The sequence below is a fragment of the Cherax quadricarinatus genome, chromosome 10 (assembly GCF_038502225.1).
Source record: "Cherax quadricarinatus isolate ZL_2023a chromosome 10, ASM3850222v1, whole genome shotgun sequence".
Classification (NCBI taxonomy): domain Eukaryota; kingdom Metazoa; phylum Arthropoda; class Malacostraca; order Decapoda; family Parastacidae; genus Cherax; species Cherax quadricarinatus.
In genome coordinates this window covers 6,179,368-6,204,371 of record NC_091301.1, presented here as the reverse complement: position 1 = coordinate 6,204,371, position 25,004 = coordinate 6,179,368, and the positions used below count along the sequence as shown (strand labels likewise).

General features: G+C 40.7%; 1 long non-coding RNA gene across 1 annotated transcript; it reads left to right on the top strand.

The window, feature by feature from the left end:
- The first annotated feature begins 1,545 nt into the window (after positions 1-1,545).
- LOC138852527 (uncharacterized) lies at positions 1,546-23,867 on the top strand. Its single transcript, XR_011391853.1, has 3 exons — positions 1,546-1,706; positions 2,770-2,930; positions 23,723-23,867. It is a non-coding gene; the product is annotated as an uncharacterized lncRNA (long non-coding RNA).
- Positions 23,868-25,004: the final 1,137 nt, after the last annotated feature.

Below are 25,004 nucleotides of genomic sequence, written 5' to 3'. Positions count from 1 at the left end.
GAACTGGAGGGTGTTAGGTATTGGTTAAGTAGGGTAGTACAGGGGGTGGGGGGTCGAGGGGTGTCGGTTCTGCGTGCACTAAGCCTAGATGTGGGAGGGTTCGATGAGAGTGTTATAAGAGCTTTGGATTATATAATAGTGGATTATATATATATATTGTGGGTGATGAGGGGGAGGGGGAATTGTGAGGTGCGGAGGCGGGTACTAGCGGTAACGGTTTATCGTACGATGTGTCGTAATAGAGAACTGTATGGGAGGAGGGGGGAGAAGGATTTTTCGGAAGGGTATAGAATGTTAACGTTAGGTTTTCTCATCAATCTACGACTGGGGCTGAGTGAGTAAGGGGGGGGGGGTTGGGGAATACATACGGAAAGGGGGTTTTCAGGGGGACACAGCGGGGTCGCCTCCTGGGGAGGGGTGTGAGTAAGGTGTATGAGGGTATATGAAGGTGTAGATGAGTGGCATACGTGTATGTAGCATGCAAGTGGGCACAGAAAGCAAAGGTGATATCAAGTAATTACGTAGTACCTGAATGGAGAATTCTGTGTTTGAGGAGTCAGGGTCGTCATGACCTTATTCATGTATTAAGTGTGAATGGTGTCAAGATTATAGTTTTCAGACCGTGAAGAGCTTTAGGGCTTATGTAGAGTGCGGTTTTATAGCCTTTATTGGGCATATTTCATGTGCGATAATTGTATCGCAATGAGAGGTTTTTTAAATTATGTCTGTGTTGAGTGTAGTGGGTTTTTTTGCGAGTGTACTGTCTTTATTTTAGAATTATATAATGTGCTCATCCAGTTGCTGCTAGATGGAACGATAATGACTTCCATAAAATTGTAATGCCTCGTTAAAAGTTTGTAATGGGACAGTATGGTTTAGTCTCTTACTTTATATAATGTGCTCAGCCGGTGGAAGAGGCTGTATTAATATTTAGTAATATTTGTTAATATTTATTTAGTATAAGTGTGAGGCTTAGGATTTGATTTTTGATTTAGGATTTGATTTTTTTTTTTTTTTTTTTTTTTTGTATTTGATTTTTTTTTTTTTTTTTTTTTTTTTCAATGCTTGAAAAGAGATTGTAGTGAGGCACGTATGTATGTGCTTAGGTACTTCTTATTGTATAGGGGTTTAATTTTGGGGAAGAGCATGTAACTGAGATTGGGTTGTAGGTTATTACTCTGTTTATCTCCTGTGAAGGTTGTGAACCTTTGTCATATGTCCGTCATAGTATGTTAACTATACAAATCTGAAAGTTGTATATAGTTTACATTTTATATAGTTTATATAGTTATAGTTTATTTTGTTTATCATAGTATGTTATATGGAAAATTTTGTGTGTATATGGGTAACCTCTATTATGTCAATTACAATGTGTTGTTAATAATTGGTTAGTGTATGTTGTGTAGGATTGAGAATCCTACTGTATCCTTTTTATATCTTAATTTAATATCAATGCTGTAAAGTTTTTAAATAAAATATAAAAAAAAAAAAAGACGTTAGTATATAAGCCTCAGGCGTCTTGCTTCTACTTCAGAATCTCCACGACTACGGTGCTCTTCGCACCTACTCCAAGGTTGAGGGACTGATTACCTCATCTTCTGTACATAGTTCTACTGTCTTCAAGTTATGTCCTAGGATTTATATTGATAAAGTCACTGGATGGCGAAACATCTACAATAAAGATACCCAGATATCCAGTCAAATTGGTGAGTGATATTAAGATATATTCTCCTTCTGTTATATAAATGTGTATAAGTATCATTAATTTTAATATACAGTCCACTAATTTTTATATTTACCAGAATTCCTGGTGATGCATATTTCATTTGTAATTATAGATCTAGAGCAACTTGTGGATATGACAGTTGTAGGTATCGAAGGGGGACATTTTTGTGACCTAGGTGTCCCAAATTCCTACTTGTATATGTAACTTTGATAAATAATAATTATCTTTGTTACCATTTACTGGTATGTACCTTATGACCTTATGAGTTACATCCAGATACATGCAATTTTCCACAATAGCTTCGGATCCTTGGCTAGAGCAGTGTTGTTATTCATATATATTTGCCCATGAAATAACTTTTTATTCCATGGTATAGGCTCCACGTATCGTAAAATATTAAGTTAATATCTGTTCTCTTCAGTCATAACTATGATACAAACCAGGGTACGGGTTGGGTTAGAACCTATGGCAAATGCGTCGTAAAACTCCGGGCCAGTGAGTAAGGCACTTGGCCAGCTGGCCACAATAAGATTCAACTAGGCACCCCTTGTTTGCAATCGTGTTATTACGATTTGGTGGTGAGTCCTAACCATGATACAATATTCTAGGCTAGGCTAACCTGACCTTAACTTCAAACATGCTAGGAGAGTTGTTCATGCATCCTGCATCACTCTGAGTGGTGGCCCGGTGGTCTGGTGGCTAAAGCTCCCGCTTCACACACGGAGAGCCCGGGTTCGATTCCCGGCGGGTGGAAACATTTCGACACGTTTCCTTACACCTGTTGTCCTGTTCACCTAGCAGCAAATAGGTACCTGGGTGTTAGTCGACTGGTGTGGGTCGCATCCTGGGGGACAAGATTAAGGACCCCAATGGAAATAAGTTAGACAGTCCTCGATGACGCACTGACTTTCTTGGGTTATCCTGGGTGGCTAACCCTCCGGGGTTAAAAATCCGAACGAAATCTTATCTTATCTTAACACAAATCCTCCTCCTGAGAGCAGCATAGCTATAAACTACCTAGACTTTTATTGGGGTTTTTCTAGGCTAAACCCACATAATGTACCTGACCAGCCGGGCTGTGATTCGTGCCTTGGACCGCCCTGTGCAGCCAGCAGTAACAGCCTGGTTGATCGGACCCTGATCCACCTCGAGGCCTGGTTATGGACCGGGCCGCGGGGGCGTTGACCCCTGGAACGACATCCAGGTATATAACATGTGTGTTCCTATGTTACATATCCAAACAACAAATTATTATTATAATCACGGGGGAGCGCTAAATCCGTAGGGATTATACAGCGCATGTAGGGAGGGGGGAAGATGTAAGGTATTCAGGCTTAACTCGGGGAACTGGAGCACAGATCCAATTCCCTAGATCAAGAGCCCCTCAAGCTGATAGTGTAACTCCTGGATGTTTATATTATCAACTTAATAACTTGTTTACAGATATGACTGTAACTTTCTATCAGTATATGAGATAAGGGCTTGACAGAACAATATACTCCTACATTTTAGTTGTACAAAGAAAAAAAAAATGTGAAACACAAGGCCTAAGTGATGCATATTCTGTTATTACTACAGTAAGAAAATTTACGTAGTTTTGTGTAAGCTGAACTTCCCTGACAACACCCCGCTGCCTGCTAAGTGTGCATGGCTAATGGAAGCTGTAAACAAGCATCCTAACTCAAGGATCCAATTTAGGAAAAACACACACAACTTTGTGTTTGTCATCAGACACTCACCACTTTAAAAAATGGGTCAGTATCATAATCTTTGGATACCCTCTCTGCATGGACCCATCCCATCTGACTCTAAGTGAGCATATCATCAAGCCTAAAAGACTTAAAGGAAAATCCCAAATTATTGCCAGTTGGGTGGGTCCTGTGCCCCTCCCCCGGAATATCTGGGTGCATGGTTTACGTTTCCTAAACATCGAAGTGTACCTACCCCCTAAACGTAGGTGTTACAAATGCCAGCACTATGGCCATGTTGCAGTAGACTGTGGAATACTACATTCTTGGTGTGGTAAGTGTGCTGGGAAACATTCCACTAGAGAATGCACAGTAGGCCCTGACAGCCAAAAATTTAAGTGTATTAACTGTAAAGAAGTTGGGGTTACAGTTTCCCACAAGGACTGCAGTCAGAACCCAAACAACCTTCGATGTAAACCTGATAACAGTCCTTTAATGGTAACTGAGGATGGGGCCATCCAGTCTACCACAGCCAGATCTGAGACTGAACCTCTGCAAAGTGTGCAAGAACCCCACCTCACTGCAAAGGATTCTGGTGATACCAGAATGCCATCACACACACCAGCTGTGGAGGAGCTAGCCATCCCTGCTAGCACATATGGAACTACTGGTCTGCCACTACAGATACCTATGGCTACACCTGAATATGGGGATGAGTTTGTCATTTCTCCCAATACACACAACTACAACAGTCAGACGGACACCACACAGGTAACCTCCCTGGAAATTGGAGATGAGTCAGATGCACAGGACCTACCTGCAATGAATGATGAAACAGAGAACACTAATGTAACCATGGTACCTGTTAAGGTGATAGGTGTTAAAGAAAGCACTAACCCAGAAGTGCCATCCTCCGGAGAGGCATTGGATTCGCCTGACCTTCCTCATATTATAACAAATTTCCAGAAAAAAATTGAGCATCTTGAACAGATCCTGACAAGTTTAATAAATATATGTAATCAGGATGATGCTCTTGAGCATGGTGATGATGTCAAAAGTGCAGCAATCTCCGTTCAGCTTCCAGCAATTTGTGAGAAAGAAGCCCATGACTCTTGCCTTCAAGACTTGCCTTTTAACTGGCTGCCAAAATGCCGAAAAATGCTTAAAAATAAAGGTCCTGAAGATAAAGACGTACAAACTATGCTATTTGCTCTTAAGTATCTGCACACTGTAGTCAAAGCATAATAGTTTTACCATCTTATGAGCAAGAGATTGTAATAACTCACTACAATGGATACATTACAAATCTTTTCATGGAACATTGCTTCCATCAGGAAGCGGTTGCCTGACTTACATCATATTAGTGCAACCAAGAATATTGATGTCATCTGTTTGCAGGAATGTAGATTGAAAGATGGAGCACCTCCACCAAACTTGCCTGGATATGCAGCTTATAACCTAAGGTCAACCAACTGTTGTGTGATGTATGTCAGAAAGAACTTGCCACATTCACTCCTTTCCTTGCAGAGTCGAGTTAACATGCAGTATCATGGTGTCAAAGTATATGCAGGCGATTTTTCCATAAACATTTTTAATCTCTATGCCCAGCGAACCAGCTTCGACCTGATGCTTTACCAGATCGCATCAATAGTGAACCTACCATCATTCTTGGAGATTTTAATGCCAGACATAAGAATATTGGTGGGTCTATAACAAACACCAATGGAACTAAACTAGTGAGATTGCTAAATGAGCATGATAATGTTCGAATTGTGGGCACTACTGAGCCTACTCACATATATGGTGGCATACTAGATCTGTGTCTTGGATTTAATACATCATATACGATGCATGACTCTGTCATAGTTGATGATCTTCTATCTGATCACTTCCCAAGACTAACAACTGTCAATCTTGATCACATCTCCAGCAATCAAGGAGCTAAATACAGAAGGAGGAAACTTATTCTCAAACCAGAACACAGAGACAACTTTATTAACCACTTGGATCAATGGTATAAGAATTACGAGCCCATTGGCACACAAAAATTTAATGATGATTTAATTACCACTATTGAGAGTGTTCTCACAGATCAAGTGGGCAGGAATAGGAAACAAAGACCCTCCACTATAAATAACAATAAAAACCAATGTAAATACTATAATGATCCACAGCTGCGCAATCTAACACATGCAGCTAGGAGGATTGGTAAAGCATACCGTGAATGTAGAACCCCAGACCTGCTCAGAACGTTCCAAGCTGCACTAACAAATGCAAGGAATAGAAAGGAAGAACTTAGGCAACAGGAATGGGAACAGTTTGTTAGTGGATTAAATAGGTCCACCCCTTTGAGTTTGGCTTGGAAAGGTATAAATAAAATAACCAGGAAAAAGACTGGCAATGTTGCTCATCCCTTTCCTCTTGAAAAAGCAAATGACCTCATAAATGACTGGTCCAAAACATCCAGGCATGAAAGCCTTCCATCTCATATTAGAAAAAATTTAGAGAGTACTTCTGAAGAAATGTTGAAACTGATTAATTTTATGAGCCAAAATATTGATGAGAGTGATTGCCTCTTTACCGAGTATGAATTAGATAATGCATTAACCAAAGGTCGATCAACTGCTCCTGGAGAGGATGGTATAACCTATGATATTCTCAGAACTCTAAGGCACGTGCCTGATAACCCTTTGTTGGCACTGTATAATCTCAGTTACATTGAGGGCGTTCTTCCTACTTCCTGGACCAATAGTCTCATTGTGCCTATCCCTAAGCCCCAACAGCCTGATACATTTAGGCCGATCTCCTTAACTAGTTGTCTTTGTAAAACTTTTGAAAGAATGATGCTTAACAGACTGTACTACAGAATCAGACATCAACTTTCCCCCTACCTCTATGGGTTCATGAAAGGTAAAAGTGTGCAGAACTGTATTTCCACCTTTCTCACTGCACACACCTCTACTAGTTTTACCACTTTTCTTGATCTAAAATCTGCATTTGATATTGCGAACAGAACCGTTATACTACATGAACTAGCCAAAATGAATATTGGTGGTAGCTTACTCTGCTGGATAATAGGATACCTGTCAAATAGAGTATCCTCTGTCCTTTACCAAGGCTTCAGAAGTGATTCTAAAGAAATGTCTTTAGGTACACCGCAGGGAGGAGTTCTTAGTCCCATGCTATTTAATATTCTGATTAATGCTCTCCTAAATGCTCTACCTGCCTCACCTAAACATATAGCTATAAGCTATGCTGATGATATCATGATCCATACAACAGGGCATAAGAAGATGAATACCATTCTTAATGAAGTTCAAGCAATTTGTAATCGACTAGGCCTCATAATATCTTCCTCTAAAACAAAGATATTAACAAGCAAACGACATCCCCCACCCATCTATTTGCAGGGTGAAATCATTAGCTACGTTAAAACTTACAGATATCTTGGTGTAGATGTACCCTTTAACAAATCCACTATACCACAACTAAACAAGAAATGTAAAGCTAGGCTAAATGCTCTCAAAGCTGTTGCTGGCTACAATCCCAACTATGGTGCTAATGTGAGAATCGTGAGAATGATGTACATAGCCTATGTTAGGTCCTTAATTGATTATGCTGCTCCCATGTTGATATTAGCTAGAGAAAGTTCTCTCCGACCCTTGGAGTTAATGCAAAATGAAGCTCTCAGGATTATTCTTGGCTGTCCCAGATCTACAAAAGTTCTTAACATGAGGAAGGAGCTTGGTATTTCTAGTATCAGTGATAGGATTGTTGAAATTAACACTGTACTCGGTATTAGAATGTTGAGAAACGAACCAGACACTGTCACAGTGAATCTTACCAAGTGTCTAGAGGTAAATACACACAGATCTAAATGGATTGTGAAAACGTGCAATTGCATTAAGTTTTATAACCTGCATGAACTGTATCACTGTAGGCAACAAGAGCATTTCACCCCTCCATGGAAGATGTGTTCATTTAATATCACATACCTACAAGTCCCTCCCAAGAAGCTCATTGCTAGTAATCCCTTCCTTAAATCTCTTGTTAGAGCAACTGCTCAAGAAGAAATTTCTCACCTAGCTGGTAGTAATAAGTTATCACAAGTTATATACACTGATGGATCTAAACAGGAGTCTTCTGGCAGGGCTGCATCTGCTCTTGTTGCCACCTCCCTAGTTAAGAACGATAATAAATTTGTTGAGTTAGGCATAAGAATTAACAACTGGGCGTCTACACTGCAAACTGAATTGTTTGCAATCCTAATGGCGCTAAAGCTAACCTATGACACTGAGCTTGACTCTATCATCATTACTGATTCTATGTCATCATTGAAGGCTCTTGACTCATATAATGACTCCAACAACATGCTCATTGGGGAAGCCAGGTATAGATACTCAAAAATTAGGGACAAAGGAATTAATGTACAATTGCTATGGATCCCATCACACATTGGATTACTCCTTCATGATAAAGTTGATATGTTAGCCAAGAAGAGTACCCAGAAGGAGAATGTAGAATATAACTTTGGTATAACTGTGTCTAGCATTAGGAATAATATTAGGAGAGAAGTAAATAATGAAAATGATTGTTATAGGAATGCAGTTAGAAGCCTGAGTAGATCTATAACCCACTATGATAACATGAACGTAGATAAGTATGTTTATGGAGCAACTTGCAATGTGAACAGACTGACTGATGTTGTAGTGGCCAGGCTTAGGCTTGGTTACAAGTACTTCTGGCAGTTTGGGAGACACACAGATGATGATCAAACTAAATGTAAATTATGTGATCAGGCATATGGTCACTCTCTTGAACACTATGTGCTTAATTGTCCACTTATTGAGGAATACAGAGACAGACAGTATAATAACCTATGTGACATGTCAAGATATCTTATTAATGAAAATAAGATACCAGATATACTAAGCAAATTTCCTAAATTTGCTTGTAACAGATAAGTGAACTATAGATATGTAGATATAAATCCATATGTATTCCTGTTAACCCTTTGGGGCCTAGTTCCTAGGCCTTTTGTGTATCCATATGCTCTCGCGCTACCGTCCACAGGATGGATATGGGGTGCACAATAAACTAGCCACTTCGGTGGCAAAATCTAACCCCGAGCGGCGGTGGTGGTCGCCCGAGCGGTGGTAGTGGTCCCCCGAGCGGTGGTAGTGGTCCCCCGAGCGGTGGTAGTGATCCCCCGAGCGGTGGTAGTGGTTCCCCGAGCGGCGGTGGTGGTCGCCCGAGCGGCGGTGGTGGTCGCTTGGCATTCCTCTCCACACCAAGCACAAACTGACAAAATTTATAACATTTCTATCAATTCTTTTTTTCCAGACAAAAGAAGAAATGAGTACTTATCTTGTTATGCTTGTGAAAATATAAACACATATGCAGTATAATGTGATCCTTTATTGGCAACGGATCCTTCACACAGAGAATACCTGGACCTTCTTCTATAAGCTTACTCACTTCACAACAGACAATTTTCTTCGTGACTGCATCCAAGAAATGGTCTTACCAAGATTTACTCCTCTTCAAATTGCCAACATCAAACCACCTTTCTCCGCTACAGCTCGGACCTACTTTGAAGAGTGTGCAGATGACTTAAACAATGCTGAACATCGAAATGGTATAAAATACCGACAAGTTGTTAGGTAAGACACATATGCAACAGTTAGGTATCCTTATTTCGAAACGTTTCGCCTACACCGTAGGCTTCTTCAGTCGAGTACAGAAAAGTTGATAAACAATGCTACAAAGGAAGCCTTTCTCCAAGTCAGAACACTAGGCACAGCACTTCGGGGCAACATGAACAGACGCACCGCCGAAATCATTCGCAGCAGAGTTACCACAGTGAATGTTCAACAGAAGATCAGACTTACTAGGAAACTACAAACTCTCTGCGATAATAGTCACTGGAAAAGTTTAGGAAGACCTAAAATTATTCAAAAATCTCTCATCTCGTCCACTCTCAACCACAGAAACTGAAGCCCTCAGCTTAGGCCTCAAATTCGCAACAGGAATTACGAAACCAAAACAAGACCTCAATTTTATCGCCAAAAACTACAGACACAATGACTCCGACTTCCAAAAAGGTTATCTTCAAGGCATCATCTCAGCGGCCATCTCTACACGCAGCTCCCCAGTCATACCTCGACGTTACATCATTGCACTTAAAGCTCTAGCAGAAGACACGACCATCAGGGTCACCACCGCTGATAAAGGAGATGGTGTTGTTATCATGAACACTGACGATTTCAGGAACAAAATGCTCAATCTACTTAATGACCCAGATACCTACAAACCTCTCACAACTAACCAAGTGGACAACCTTACTAAAACTTTTCTTCAAAGGACTCGCCGCATTCTGAGGGACTCAGAACAAGGGAAGAAACTTCTGCACATCGTACCAAGCAACCCCAGACCTGCCAGAATGTACGGCCTGCCAAAACTCATAAGCCTGGTGTCCCATTGAGGCCCATATCTTCGGGAATAGGTAGTGCTCCCCACAAACTCTCAGGAATTCTCGCAAAATACCTCTCTAAACTCTTGGGCACTATCAGTCCAGCACATCTCAAACACTCGGGTGATCTTCTCCCACACCCACTCATGTATTTATCTAACCTATTTTTAAAACTACACAACGTTTTAGCCTCAATAACTGTACTTGGGAGTTTGTTCCACTCATCCACAACTCTATTACCAAACCAGTGCTTTCCTATATCCTTCCTGAATCTGAATTTTTCCAACTTAAAACCATTGCTACGAGTCTTGTCTAGGCTAGATAATTTCAGCACGTTATTTACATCCCTTTTATTTATTCCTGTCTTCCATTTATACACCTCAATCATATCCCCCCTAATTCTACGTCTTTCTAGAGAGTGCAGATTCAGGGTCCTCAGTCTACCCTCATAGGGAAGATTTCTGATACATGGGATGAACTTTGTCATCCTCCTTTGTATGTTTTCCAGAGCATTTATATCCATTCTGTAATACGGTGCCCAAAACTGTGCAGCATAATCTAAATGAGGTCTAACCAAGGATATATAGAGTTGAAGAACAACCTGAGGACTCCTATTATTTATGCTTCTTGATGTGAAGCCAAGAATTCTGTTAGCTTTATTGCGAACACTTATGCACTGTTGTCTTGGTTTCAGATTACTGCTAACCAGAACTCCTAAATCTTTTTCGCAATCCGTAATATTAAGATCGACATTATTTAGTTTATATGTGGGATGGTTATTTTCCTGTCCAACATTTAGAACTTTCCATTTGTCTATATTAAACTGCATCTGCCAGTTCTCCGATCACTGCATCAGTCTATTCAAATCTTCCTGTAGTGCTCTAATGTCCTCGTCAGAATGAATTCGACGGCCTATTTTGGTGTCATCGGCAAACTTGCTTATGTCGCTCTTTATGCCCTCATCAATGTCGTTTATGTAGATTGTGAACAACAGGGGGCCCAACACTGACCCCTGTGGAACACCGCTCGTGACGCTTCCCCACTCTGATTTCTCCCCATTTATGCAAACTCTCTGCTGCCTATTTGTCAACCATGCCTCTATCCAGGAAAAAATTTCTCCTCCTATTCCATGTGCTTTAATTTTTCTCAATAGTCTCTGATGTGGGACCCTGTCAAAACCCTTACTGAAATCCATATACACAATAGCATATTCATTACCATGATCTACCTCCTCAAATACCTTAGTGAAAAAAAAAATTCGTAAGGCAGGAACGCCCCTTTGTAATACCATGCTGAGATTCGTTGATTAATTTGTGCTTTTCAAGATGGCTACGAACTGCCTCTGCAATTATTGATTCCACAAATTTTCCCACTATGGAGGTAAGGCTTATTGGTCTATAGTTCGAAGCTAAGGACCTGTCACCTGCTTTGAAAATAGGTATCACATTTGCCATTTTCCACTTATCTGGCACCATGCCAGTCTGTAGTGATATGTTGAAAAGATTAGCCAGAGGTTTGCTAAGCTCCTCTTTACATTCCTTTAGAACCCTTGCATACAGTTCATCAGGGCCTGGGGATTTAAGTTTTAATTTATCAATTTGCCTAAGGACCTTGTCACTTGTGACCCTAATCGTGCATAGTTTATCATCATCCTGTTCTACATAATTTATTATTTCTGGAATATCGCTAGTATCTTCCTGAGTAAAAACTGAGAGGAAGTATGTGTTAAAAATTCTACACATTTCCTTATCACTGTCTGTGAGCTGACCTGAGTAACCTTTGAGTGGGCCTATCTTGTCCCTGATCTTACTTCTGTATACCTGAAAGAATCCTTTTGGGTTAGTCTTCGATTTTCTTGCAACTTTAACCTCATAATCTCTTTTTGCTTTTCTTATTCCCTTTTTTATTTCTCTTTTTAACAGAATATATTGATTTCTTAATTGCACCTCTCCTCTTTCGATTTGCCTATATATGCCTCTCTTTTGACCAATGAGATGTTTTAATCTATTGTTCATCCATTTAGGATCATTTTTGCTTGATCTGATTTCCCTATTTGGAACATAAGTTGTCTGAGTAGCTAGAACTATGCCCTGGAAAACGTCATATCGGCAATCATCACCACCTACCTGACCCATAGTCAGGTCATTCCAGTTCAGCCCACCCAAGTAATTTTTCAGTCCTATGAAATCAGCCAAGTGGAAGTCAGGGACAGAGACTTGATTGCCATTATTAGGGGAATTCCATGATATATTAAAACTGAGTGATTTGTGATCACTTTCCCCAAGCTCATCATTAACCTCAAGATTATTAATTAGTGTTTCCCTGCTGGCAAGAACCAAGTCAAGCAGGTTATTTCCTCTAGTTGGCTCTGTCACAAACTGAATCGTATCAAGAAAGTCACTTGATTCTAAATTTCCTGTCAAATTGCTCCAGTCAATCTGTCTGTAGTTGAAATCTCCCATTATCACAACATTTTCATATTACCTGGAGAGTTTACCTGGAGAGAGTTCCGGGGGTCAACGCCCCCGCGGCCCGGTCTGTAACCAGGCTTCCTGGTGGATCAGAGCCTGATCAACCAGGCTGTTACTGCTGGCTGCACGCAATCCAACGTACGAGCCACAGCCCGGCTGTAGCTCGGTTGTTACTATAATTTGGCAAACTAAACGATTTTGCAAACTACATGTAAATAAATTCCTAGTGTGGAAAATATTTTAATTTTCCGAAACTATAGTTCCTAATAGGTGTTTAATGTGTCGATATGGGTCAAAAATGTATTTGAAAATAGGATAGAACCAGGAGTTCCCTTTGTGCATGCGCGGATGTGCGGGGGTAGAGGTCGACTCGGGGCATGGGGGAGGCGGCAGTGTTTTGAATGGGTTTAAGAGGCTGTGAAAGCATGGAACCAGGAAATTGGCGTTCACGGCGGCCTAAGGATTAATATAGGCCTCATTTCATAATAGGAAGTGTCGTAACTGTTCCTGGTGGAGAGTGAGGGAACGTGATTTATGGGACCACCGTAATAGAGTGGTAAAATGAGTGAATAAGGGTAGGACCGGGTGACTGGTGCGTCGCCATGGACTGTGTCCCGGGCAAAATTACCCTTGGTTTAATCATCACTCATCGGTCTCAGATCTTAATGAGTGATCTCTAATGTGTATAATAATTATGAGACATTAAATCGTCTTGTGAATTGTAATGTAATTAATGATAATAACGCTAAGTTAAGAGAATGCGTGAAGTGAAATAAGTCGCCTTGCTCCGAGTGAACACGCTAGACCACGTTGTTCCCGTCACGAGGAAAGTGAAGTTCATTGAGTCACGACTTCTAAACCGGGACAAACCAACGGATACCTCGTCCTGCTGGAATAAGAACCGTGTCGGTGTAGCAGGACATCGAAATGAGATGGTGAATGGAGGAAATAAGGAGTATCAATCACCCACAGTTAAGTAACTCTTCTAGTTATAGCAGACTGATACTGGCCAGTTAGGTATGTTGTAATTGGATAGGTTATGGGTGATCCAGCTACATCAAGTGACCACCAGAGAATATCTGGTAAGTGGTGGGATTATATACAAATGTTTTTCTTTGATGGATATATCCATGTGTAAGCTACCCCCCCCCCTCTTCATTCAGTTACACTAATATAATCTATACAGTCCACAATTAATTAGTAGCGCCGTACTTGTGGGTGCTACCCAATTTATACTGGCCCGGTGGCCTGGTGGCTAAAGCTCCCGCTTCACACACAGAGGGCCCGGGTTCGATTCCCGGCGGGTGGAAACATTCGACACGTTTCCTTACACCTGTTGTCCTGTTCACCTAGCAGCAAATAGGTACCTGGGTGTTAGTCGACTGGTGTGGGTCGCATCCTGGGGGACAAGATTAAGGACCCCAATGGAAATAAGTTAGACAGTCCTCGATGACGCACTGACTTTCTTGGGTTATCCTGGGTGGCTAACCCTCCGGGGTTAAAAATCCGAACGAAATCCTATCCTATCCTGTCTCGGATAGATATGGATAAGATTGTGAGGGTCGAGGGGCCACCTGCAGTGACCAGAGGTGGTTAAGTTTTCTCACATGTCTACACGGGTGACTACGGTAAACAATATAGTTGTTGTCTCCCAAGGAGATTACTCGTATGCATGTAATGTTGAGGTATGTACAAGTAATCACCCCTATAAAAATTTTCACACCTAGAGCCATAATAGTTCTTATTGTAACATATGATGGAAACCCTGTTGCCAACAAAACTTAATGTATTCGCTGTTACAGGAATAGAGATAAGTTCATATGTTTCATCTGAAGTCTGTAAAAACTTATTGCATCATTCTGAAGGCTCCTCGCTAGAGTATGCAACAAAATATAGGTGTTCCAAGTTAATGATGACGTTTGTATACTATTACACATATACTCAAGTGACAATTTTAGTTTGCTTCACAAGGAATTTAAAACAATTCTTAAGAGAGTTTTAAGCCAAAAGTTTAATTATATAATAGTATGACCTTAGCAAAAGTTTTCTTTTCTCATATACTAATATAAGAAAAATATGCTCAGTATGTGTAACAAATCAAAAGTAAAAAAAAAAACTTAGTGACTAACAAAAATTTTGAATCCATATAAAATGAATAGTTTGAGAGTCTGAGTTAGTTTTAAATAATGAATCTGAATTTAGCTTAAGAAAATTAAATACCCTTAATTTTTAAGAAAGCAACAATCGAAAAACACATTCCAGAACTTAACACATTAAGGTACAGGTATTACCCAAAGGTTTATACACCCTAAGTATTCATAGCATACCAGTTTTTACTAAAAGACACAGCTATATAAAAAATTTTAAACTATATGCGTTTAGGAGGTACCCATGCTTCAGTTTTAGGCTTGGGGTGCTATATGGAACGTAGGCTTCTTCTGTGCCAGTTTTTATTCTCTGTATGTCCACTCAGCCATCCATAACTAGTTGGAGCAACCTCAGTTGGGAGTTTATCAGTGTTGTGGTGTAACCATCCAAACCTGTCTGCTAGTACCAAAGATTATTATTATTAAAATCAAGGGGAAGAGCTAAACCCGGAGGATTATACAGCGCCTGGGGGGATGTGGAAGGCATTCAGGCTTAATTCGGGGAACTGGATCACAGATCCAATTCCCTAAATCAAGAGCCCCTCACCAACATCAAGGAACCTTCCTTGAGGGGTGCTGCTAGTACCAAAGAGCCATCATAATCCATTCCATAATAACGTGGGTGATATATTACCCAACGGTCACGACCGAGTAGGAGTTGTTTATTTTCATAGTATTTGTTTCCAAGAGCATCCTCACCCACTAGGGTGCCATCTTTAAGGTCATCAACCCTATAGAGCTGATAAAGGGCGCCCCTGATGCCACCATGATTCCTGATGATCCTGACAGCCTTGACCAGTTTATCCAGAAAAAAAAGAGGCCTTACGAATTTCATCCCATAGAAGTTTAACGCACTCCCTATCACGATTTGGGGCCCTGTAAATCACACCCAAAATTAATTTTTCACGGCCCTCGAGAAGCTGTAACCAAACAGATTCAGTGGCTGACGCTTCTAATTTTATATCTTGTCTAACACAACAATTTAAATTGTCTCTGACTACATCGTTACTCCACCACCCTTCCTGTTGACCCTGTCAGTGTGGAATAATTTATAGCCTTGTATGTGACATTCAGAAGGCATTTCTCTATCTTTCAGATTGAGCCAGGTCTCTGTTATAGCAATGATATCTATGTTTGTTGCACTTGCAATTAATCTTAGCTCATCTCTCTTATTTCTTACACTCCTGCTATTGGTATAATAGACCTTAAGGGATCTAGTCCCTTGCTGCCCTCTGCTGTCTCCCTTTGTTTGCTGACCTGATCTATTGTTTTTATTTATAACTTCATGATGAATGTCTTTTATACATTTACTGTTTTCAACCCTAGTGTTGCAACCTGACTGTTTCCCACGCACACCCATACCTCTATCCTCTATCAGTTTAAAATCCTAGGCATTCCAGCAATGGCCCTCTCGATTGAGCTTGCAAGAGCTACCACCCCTGCCCCAGAAAGATGTACCCCATCCCTTGCCTACATATCATGTTTGCCATAAAAGTTGTCCCAGTTGTCAATGAATGGGATTGCACGTTCCTTGCAGTATTTGTCTAGCCAGCAATTTACACCAATTACCCTAGACAACCATTCATTGCCCACTCCCCTTCTAGGCAAGATGCTACACATGATTGGGACCCCTCCCTTAGATTTAATTAAATCTATAGCTGACCTGTACTTATCTAGCAGCTCTTCTCTCCTACCCTTCCCAATATCATTTCCACCAGCACTGAGACAGATAATGGCTTGTTCCCATTACCTGACATGATATTATCCAACCTGTTGACTATGTCACTAACACCAGCTCCTGGGAAGCACACTATCTCTTACGTTTTTATTCCTATTACAGAAGGCACGGTCAATATATCTTACCTGTGATTCACCAACCACAAGTATGCACTTACCTCTATTTGCAGGGGAAGTAGTACCTTTACCCTCACTGGTCACTGAAGTACACTCATCCTGAAGAACAGAGAAGCGATTTCCTACCTTCAAATCTTCTCTCTTAACTTTCCTTATTTTGATGCTCTTCCCATTACTGGGAACTACTTGCCACTTGTAGCAGGTGCTGGACTGCACCTCACTGCTGGTAGCCGTTGCTACCTCCCCACCTACAGCCTCCTCACAGCGAGAGACAGACTGCACCTCGCTGTTGGTAGCCTCATTCCCCTCCACCATTCCAGCCACCTCACACTCGCTCCCAACCCCATTGAGGTAAACCTTCAACCTCCTAATTTCCTCTTGGAGAAGCAAGACTTCAACCTCAATTTTTAAAACACTGCAAAAGCAAGCCATGGCTTTGTAACCGTCCACACTAATCCACAAAGCAGCTCAGGGCCTGTGACCTCACATGACGACTGACCACTGCATATGTCTTTATATTTTCATTGTGTCGGTATTTTATACCATTTATTTCCATATTTATGCTTGTAGAGAGGTTGAATTACGGCTCCTGGGACCTGACACACAGCCACTGATCAACTGGTATATATAAAGCCCAATCTCTACAACATAAGAATGAACACTGAAGTAGGCCTACTGAGAACATAAGAACATAAGAAAGGAGGAACACTGCAGCAGGCCTGTTGGCCCATACTAGGCAGGTCCTTTACAATTCATCCCACTAACAAACATTTGACCTACCCAATTTTCAATGCTACCCAAGAAATAAGCTCTGATGTGCAAGTCCCACTCAAATCCAACCCATCCCACTCATGTATTTATCCAACCTAAATTTGAAACTACCCAAAGTCCTAGCCTCAATAACCCAACTAGGTAGACTGTTCCACTCATCTACTACCCTATTTCCAAACCAATACTTTCCTATGTCCTTTCTAAATCTAAACTTATCTAATTTAAATCCATTACTGCGGGTTCTCTCTTGGAGAGATATTCTCAAGACCTTGTTAATATCCCCTTTATTAATACCTATCTTCCACTTATACACTTCGATCAGGTCTCCCCTCATTCTTCGTCTAACAAGTGAATGTAACTTAAGAGTCTTCAATCTTTCTTCATAAGGAAGATTTCTAATGCTATGTATTAATTTAGTCATCCTACGCTGAATGTTTTCTAACGAATTTATGTCCATTCTGTAATATGGAGACCAGAATTGAACTGCATAATCTAGGTGAGGCCTTACTAATGATGTATAAAGCTGCAGTATGACCTCTGGACTTCTGTTGCTTACACTTCTTGATATAAATCCCAGTAATCTATTTGCCTTATTACGTACGCTTAGGCATTGCTGTCTTGGTTTAAGGTTGCTGCTTACCATAACCCCCAAGTCCTTTTCGCAATCTGTATGGTTAAGTTCTACATTATTTAACTTATAAGTGCTAGGGTTATGGACACTCCCGAGCTTCAGAACCTTGCATTTATCTACATTGAACTGCATCTGCCACTTTTCTGACCAAGAGTAGAGTTTGTCTAAATCCTCCTGAAGTTCCCTAACATCTACGTTTGAATCAATTATCCTACCTATCTTCGTGTCATCGGCGAATTTGCTCATATCACTAGTAATTCCTTCATCAAGATCATTGATATATATTATAAACAACAACGGGCCCAAGACTGATCCCTGTGGAACGCCACTTGTTACTGATCCCCACTCGGATTTAACCCCATTTATGGACACTCTTTGCTTCCTGTCTGTGAGCCATGATTCGATCCACGAGAGCACCCTTCCCCCAATGCCATGAGCTGCTACTTTCTTCAACAGTCTTTGGTGCGGAACTCTATCAAATGCCTTACTAAAATCTAAGTAAATAATATCAAATTCTTTATCGTGGTCAACAGCCTCAAAAGCTTTACTGAAGAAAGTTAATAAATTAGTTAGACAAGACCGGCCTCTTGTGAATCCATGCTGAGTATCATTAATCAAGCTATGCTTATCGAGATGGCTTCTTATAATCTCAGCTATAATTGACTCTAGTAATTTGCCTACAATTGAGGTCAGGCTTATTGGGCGGTAATTTGACGGTAACGACTTGTCCCCTGTTTTAAAAATAGGAATTACATTAGCCATCTTCCACATATCAGACACTGCACCTGTTTGAAGAGATAAATTAAAAATATTAGTTAATGGTTCACAGACTTCCATTTTGCATTCCTTTAGAACCCTTGAAAAAACCTCATCAGGACCCGGTGACTTATTTTGCTTCAGTCTGTCTATCTGCTTCACAACCATTTCACTAGTGACTGTGATGTTACATAATTTATCTTCTTCTGATCCACTATAAAAATTAATTACCGGAATATTATTAGTGTCTTCCTGTGTAAAAACCGAGAGAAAATAATTATTTAAAATCGAGCACATTTCATTCTCTTTGTCAGTAAGATGCCCATAGTTATTTTTAAGGGGACCTATCTTATCTCTGACTTTTGTTCTATAGACCTGGAAAAAACTTTTTGGGTTAGTTTTAGAATCCCTAGCAACTTTAATTTCATAGTCCCTTTTAGCTTTTCTTATCCCCTTTTTAATGTCCCTCTTAATGTCAATATACTGATTCATAAGATGACCCTCGCCTCTTTTGATACGCCTATAAATTCCTTTCTTATGCCCTAGTAGATATTTCAGCCTATTATTCATCCATTTTGGGTCATTTCTATTTGATCTAATTTCCTTATAAGGGATAAACGTTCTTTGAGCAGCATGTATTGTGTTCAGAAAACTGTCATATTGATAGCTCTCTTCGTTACCCCAGTCAACAGATGATAAGTGTTCTCTAAGCCCATCGTAATCTGCTAAGCGAAAATCTGGGACTGTTACTGAGTTATCCCTACTATCATACTTCCATTCAATTCTACATGTAATTGATTTGTGGTCGCTGGCACCCAGTTCCTCTGAAACTTCTAAATTATTAACAAGGGATTCATTGTTTGCCAGAACTAAGTCAAGCAGGTTATTACCCCTTGTAGGTTCTGTCACAAACTGCTTCAAAAAACAATCCTGAACTACTTCTAAGAAATCGTATGATTCTAAATTCCCAGTTAAGAAATTCCAATCAATATGACTAAAGTTAAAGTCTCCTAGAATTACTACATTATCGTGCCTTGTGGCCCTAACAATTTCCTCCCATAGTAGTCTCCCCTGGTCCCTATCTAAATTTGGGGGACGGTATATCACACCTAAAATTAATTTTTCATGCCCCTCTGAAAATTCTATCCAAACAGACTCTGTATGTGTTACTTCAGACTTAATACCTGTTTTTATGCAACAGTTCAAGCGATCTCGGACATACAATGCCACCCCACCCCCCTTCCCGATACTTCTATCTACTTGGAACAATTTAAAACCCTGAATGTGACATTCTGCAGGCATGTCCCGACTTTTTGAATTAAACCACGTCTCAGTAATGGCAAATACATCTATGTTACCTGCACTAGCAACTAGTCTCAACTCGTCCATCTTATTCCTAGCACTGCGACTATTTGTGTAATAAATATTTAATGACCCTCCTATCTCTTTACCCTTCCTGCTCCTTTCTGTTATTCCACTAAACCTATTACTGTCATTGTCAATTAGTGCCACTGGCTTTCCAATATCCTCCTCATTTTGCCTATTACTAGTTCTCCTAGTACTCATGTTACTACCCTGCGACTTCACAGTTTTCCCGCCAAAACCCATACCACTAACTATTCCTAGTTTAAAGACCTAACAGCTCCCTCCACTGCGTTGGCCAGTGCTCCCACCCCACACCTAGACAAGTGAACCCCATCCCTGGCATACATGTCATTTCTGCCATAGAAGAGGTCCCAGTTGTCAATGAATGTTACCGCATTTTCCTTACAGTATTTGTCCAGCCAGCAATTGACACCAATTGCTCTGGACAACCATTCATTTCCAACTCCTCTCCTTGGCAAAATGCCACATATGACAGGTTTGCCACCCTTCTTCCTAATTATCTCTATTGCTGACCTATACCTGCTAATCAGGTCCTCACTCCTACGTCTGCCAACATCGTTGCCTCCAGCACTGAGACAGATAATAGGATTGCTCCCATTACCTCTCATGATGTCATCCAGACGGCTAACAATATCCTTCATCCCAGCCCCAGGAAAACATACTCTCTGCCTCCTACTCCTATCCTTCAAACAGAATGCCCTATCCATGTACCTAATCTGGCTATCCCCAACAACAACAATGTTTTTACCTTCCTTGGCGTCGTCCGTAGTGATGCTCCGAGTAGTCGACTCACATTCGCCAGGTAGCATTACACCACTTGTAGAATTCGTCATGACGTTCTCGATGGTCTTCGTTGGGGTTTCTAGGGATGTCTCACTCACGTCTGCCAATGCTTCCTTGGTGCTCGTTGTGGCATTCCCAGTAGAACACTCACATTCGTCAGGTAGCACCGAGAATGAGTTGGAAGTTTCCACGGCAGTCTTCTGGTTTCTCGTTGTTTCTGCCTCTCCAACCGTTTTCTTAATCTTCAGCTTGGTTCCATGTTGCCCGACCACTGACCAAGCTCCCTTCTTAACCTGGGGACTCACAACAGGTGGATTACTACGAATCCTCTTGTTCTCCTCCGTTAATCGCCGTATCTCCAGTTTAGCAACTCTGAGTTCTTCTCTCAGCTGCTGGTAAAGCTGCTCAAGAGAGGGCATCCTGGTTCAGATTCACAGAGAGCACACAAACAGGTCTTCACAGAGCTAAATTTCTCCTCCTATTCCATGTGCTTTAATTTTCCTCAATAGTCTCTGATGTGGGACCCTGTCAAAAGCCTTACTGAAGTCCATATACACAATATCATATTCATTACCATGATCTACCTCCTCAAATACCTTAGTGAAAAAAGTTAATAAATTCGTAAGGCAGGAACGCCCCTTTGTAAAACCATGCTGAAATTCGTTGATTAATTTATGCTTTTCAAGGTGGCTACGAACTGCCTCGGCAATTATTGATTCCATAAATTTTCCCACTATGGAGCTAAGGCTTATTGGTCTATAGTTCGAAGCTAAGGACCTGTCACCTGTTTTGAAAATAGGTATCATATTTGCCATTTTCCACTTATCTGGCACCATGCCAGTTTGTAGTGATATGTTGAAAAGATTAGCCAAAGGTGTGCTAAGCTCCTCTTTACATTCCTTTAGAACCCTTGCATACAGTTCATCAGGGCCTGGGGATTTGTTAGGTTTTAATTTATCAATTTGCCTAAGGACCATGTCACTTGTGACCCTAATCGTGCACAGTTTATTATCGTCCTGTTCTACATAATTTATCATTACTGGAATATCGCTGGTATCCTCCTGTGTAAAAACTGAGAGGAAGTATGTGTTAAAAATTCTACACATTTCCTTATCACTGTCAGTGAGCTGACCCGAGGAACTTTTGAGTGGGCCTATCTTGTCCCTGATCTTACTTCTGTATACCTGAAAGAATCCTTTTGGGTTAGTCTTCGATTCTCTTGCAACTTTAACCTCATAATCTCTTTTTGCTTTTCTAATTCCCTTTTTTATTTCTCTCTTTAACTGAATATATCGATTTCTTAATTGCCCCTCTCCTCTTTTGATTTGCCTATATATGCCTCTCTTTTGACCAATCAGATATTTTAATCTATTGTTCATCCATTCAGGATCATTTTTGTTTGATCTGATTTCCCTATTTGGAACATAATTTGACTGAGCAGCTAGAACTATGCCCTGGAAAGCATCATATCGGCAACCATCACCACCTACCTGACCCTTAGTCAGGTCATTCCAGTTCAGCCCACCTAAGTAATTTTTCAGTCCTATGAAATCAGCCAAGCGAAAGTCAGGGACGGAGACTTGATTGCCATTATTAGGGGAATTCCATGATATATTAAAACTGAGTGATTTGTGATCACTTTCCCCAAGCTCATCATTAACCTCAAGATTATTAATTAGTGTTTCCCTACTGGCAAGAACCAAGTCAAGGAGGTTATTTCCCCTAGTTGGCTCTGTCACAAACTGTTTTAAAAAACAATCCTGGATTGTATCAAGAAAGTCACCTGACTCTAAATTTCCTGTCAAATTGCTCCAGTCAATCTGTCTATAGTTGAAATCTCCCATTAGCACAACATTTTCGTATGTAGATGCCTTACGAATTTCGTCCCATAGAAGTTTACTGCACTCCCTATCAAGATTTGGGGCCCTGTAAATCACACCCAAAATTAGTTTTTCTCGGCCCTCGAGAAGCTGTAACCAAACAGATTCAGTGGCTGACGCTTCTAATTTAATATCTTGTCTAACACAACAATTTAAATTGTCTCTGACTACATCGCTACTCCACCACCTTTCCTGTTGACCCTGTCAGTGTGGAATAATTTATAGCCTTGTATGTGACATTCAGAGGGCATCTCTCTATCTTTCAGATTGAGCCAGGTCTCTGTTATAGCAATAATATCTATGTTTCCTGCACTTGCAATTAATCTTAGCTCATCTATCTTATTTCTTACACTCCTGCTATTAGTATAGTAAACCTTAAGGGAGCTAGTCCCTTGCTGCCCTCTGCTGTCCCCCTTTGTTTGCTGACCTGATCTATTGTCTTTATTTATAACTTCATGCTGAATGCCTTTTATACATTTACTGTTTCCAACCCTAGTGTTGCAACCTGCTTGTTTCCCACACACACCCATACCTCTATCTTCCATCAGTTTAAAATCATAGGCATTTCACCAATGGCCTTCTCAATCGAGTCTGCAAGTGCTACCACCCCTGCCCCAGAGAGATGTACCCCATCCCTTGCATACATATCATGTTTGCCATAAAAGTTGTTCCAGTTGTCAATGAATGGGATTGCAAGTTTCTTGCAGTATCTGTCTAGCCAGCAATTTACACCAATTGTCCTAGACAACCATTCATTTCCTACTCCCCTTCTAAGCAAGATGCTACATATGATTGGGATCCCTCCCTTAGACTTAATGAAATCTATAGCTGACCTGTACTTATCTAGCAGCTCTTCTCTCCTACCCTTCCCAATATCATTTCCACCAGCACTGAGACAGATAATGGGCTGGTACTGTAAACCACTGCTATATTCACTATCTACAGTCAACGTCGGCTTAAACCACAGAAAGCTGGAGTAACCGCCCCTAAAAAACACACATGACTGCTGAGAGAAGATGCCCAATTTTTTAATTACTTTGTGGAATCGATGAACACGCGACTTCTAAATCTAAGTTGAGCACATTGCCCTATATAACTTTCGCGACGTCTATTATACGTCAACAAAACACATCAAGTGACAGATTTTTTGTTAACAGCCGGAACACACTGGAGCAGCCTCGTCATCAGACAACCAGAAAGTGTTGTCAAATTATTCTTGGTCACTACCAGGACGACAGGAGAGGAGGCTGCCAACTTGTTTCGAACATAAGTGGGTTAGGTCAGTCTGTTAAACTGTTTGTTGATAAATGAGATACCTGTGCAACATTTTGGAAATCTTTATCCTGGAAACGTTTCGCCAAGCAGTGGATTCTTCAGTCTAATGCAGAGAAAGGTGGAAGATGAGAAGTTTGAGGTAATCAGTCCCTCAGCGTAGAGTCAATATGTTGCTTTGTATTTGACTGAAGTAGCCTACAGTGTTGGCGAAACGTTTCATTAATAAAGATTCCCAACTTTTGCATATGTGTCTTATGTGCCTAGGATCTAGCCTTCGTCACCCCTCTCCTTAAATGAAGTGACGTATGGATTGCAACGTATGGATTGTAACGTATGGATTGTTACGTATGGATTATAACGTATGGATTGTTACGTATGGATTGTAACGGATGGATTGTTACGTATGGATTATAACGTATGGATTGTTACGTATGGATTGTAACGTATGGATTGTTACGTATGGATTGTAGCTTATGGATTGTAACATATGGACTGTAACGTATGGACTAACCTTGAAAGAGGACGCACCATAGCAGGAAGTTAGTTAGAAGCATGACTAGATTTTCACGAGCACGAGTCAGGTTAGATCACCATAGGTCAGGTTAGGAGGTCACTATAAGTCAGGCTGGGTCACCACGAGTCAAGCCAGGTCATTCAAAGTCAAGTCATTATGATACAGGTAAAGTCACTTTGATCGTTACAATTCAGAAAAAGTCACTAAGGTGCTCACGAGCCAGGCTGTATCAGGCCGGGCTAAATAGACTATTCTACAATAAGGATCAGGTCGAGTCCCTCAAGTCAGTTTAGGTCAACAGGATTAGTTAAGGCGAGTAAACAATGAGGAAAGGTGTGCTCGCGAGCCGAGAGACAGTTACATGGTGCTGGAAAGATAAGCCTGATACACTATCTTATTTCCTTTTGTATAGTTAATTTTATCTGCGTGTTATATTAACTAATCTGAGAACCATCTCTGATATCTACCTATTATATTCACGGGGAAGCGACCACTTTTGGGCAGTAATGAAAAAAAAAAAACAGGTTTGGAGAATTTACACGAATGGCAATGGCTGGATGTTAGGAGGACCTGCCTAGCACGAACCAGTCAGCTTAGTGTTAAATCTATGGTTTAGAAAAATACGTGAGGAAACACTAGGGCATATTTAT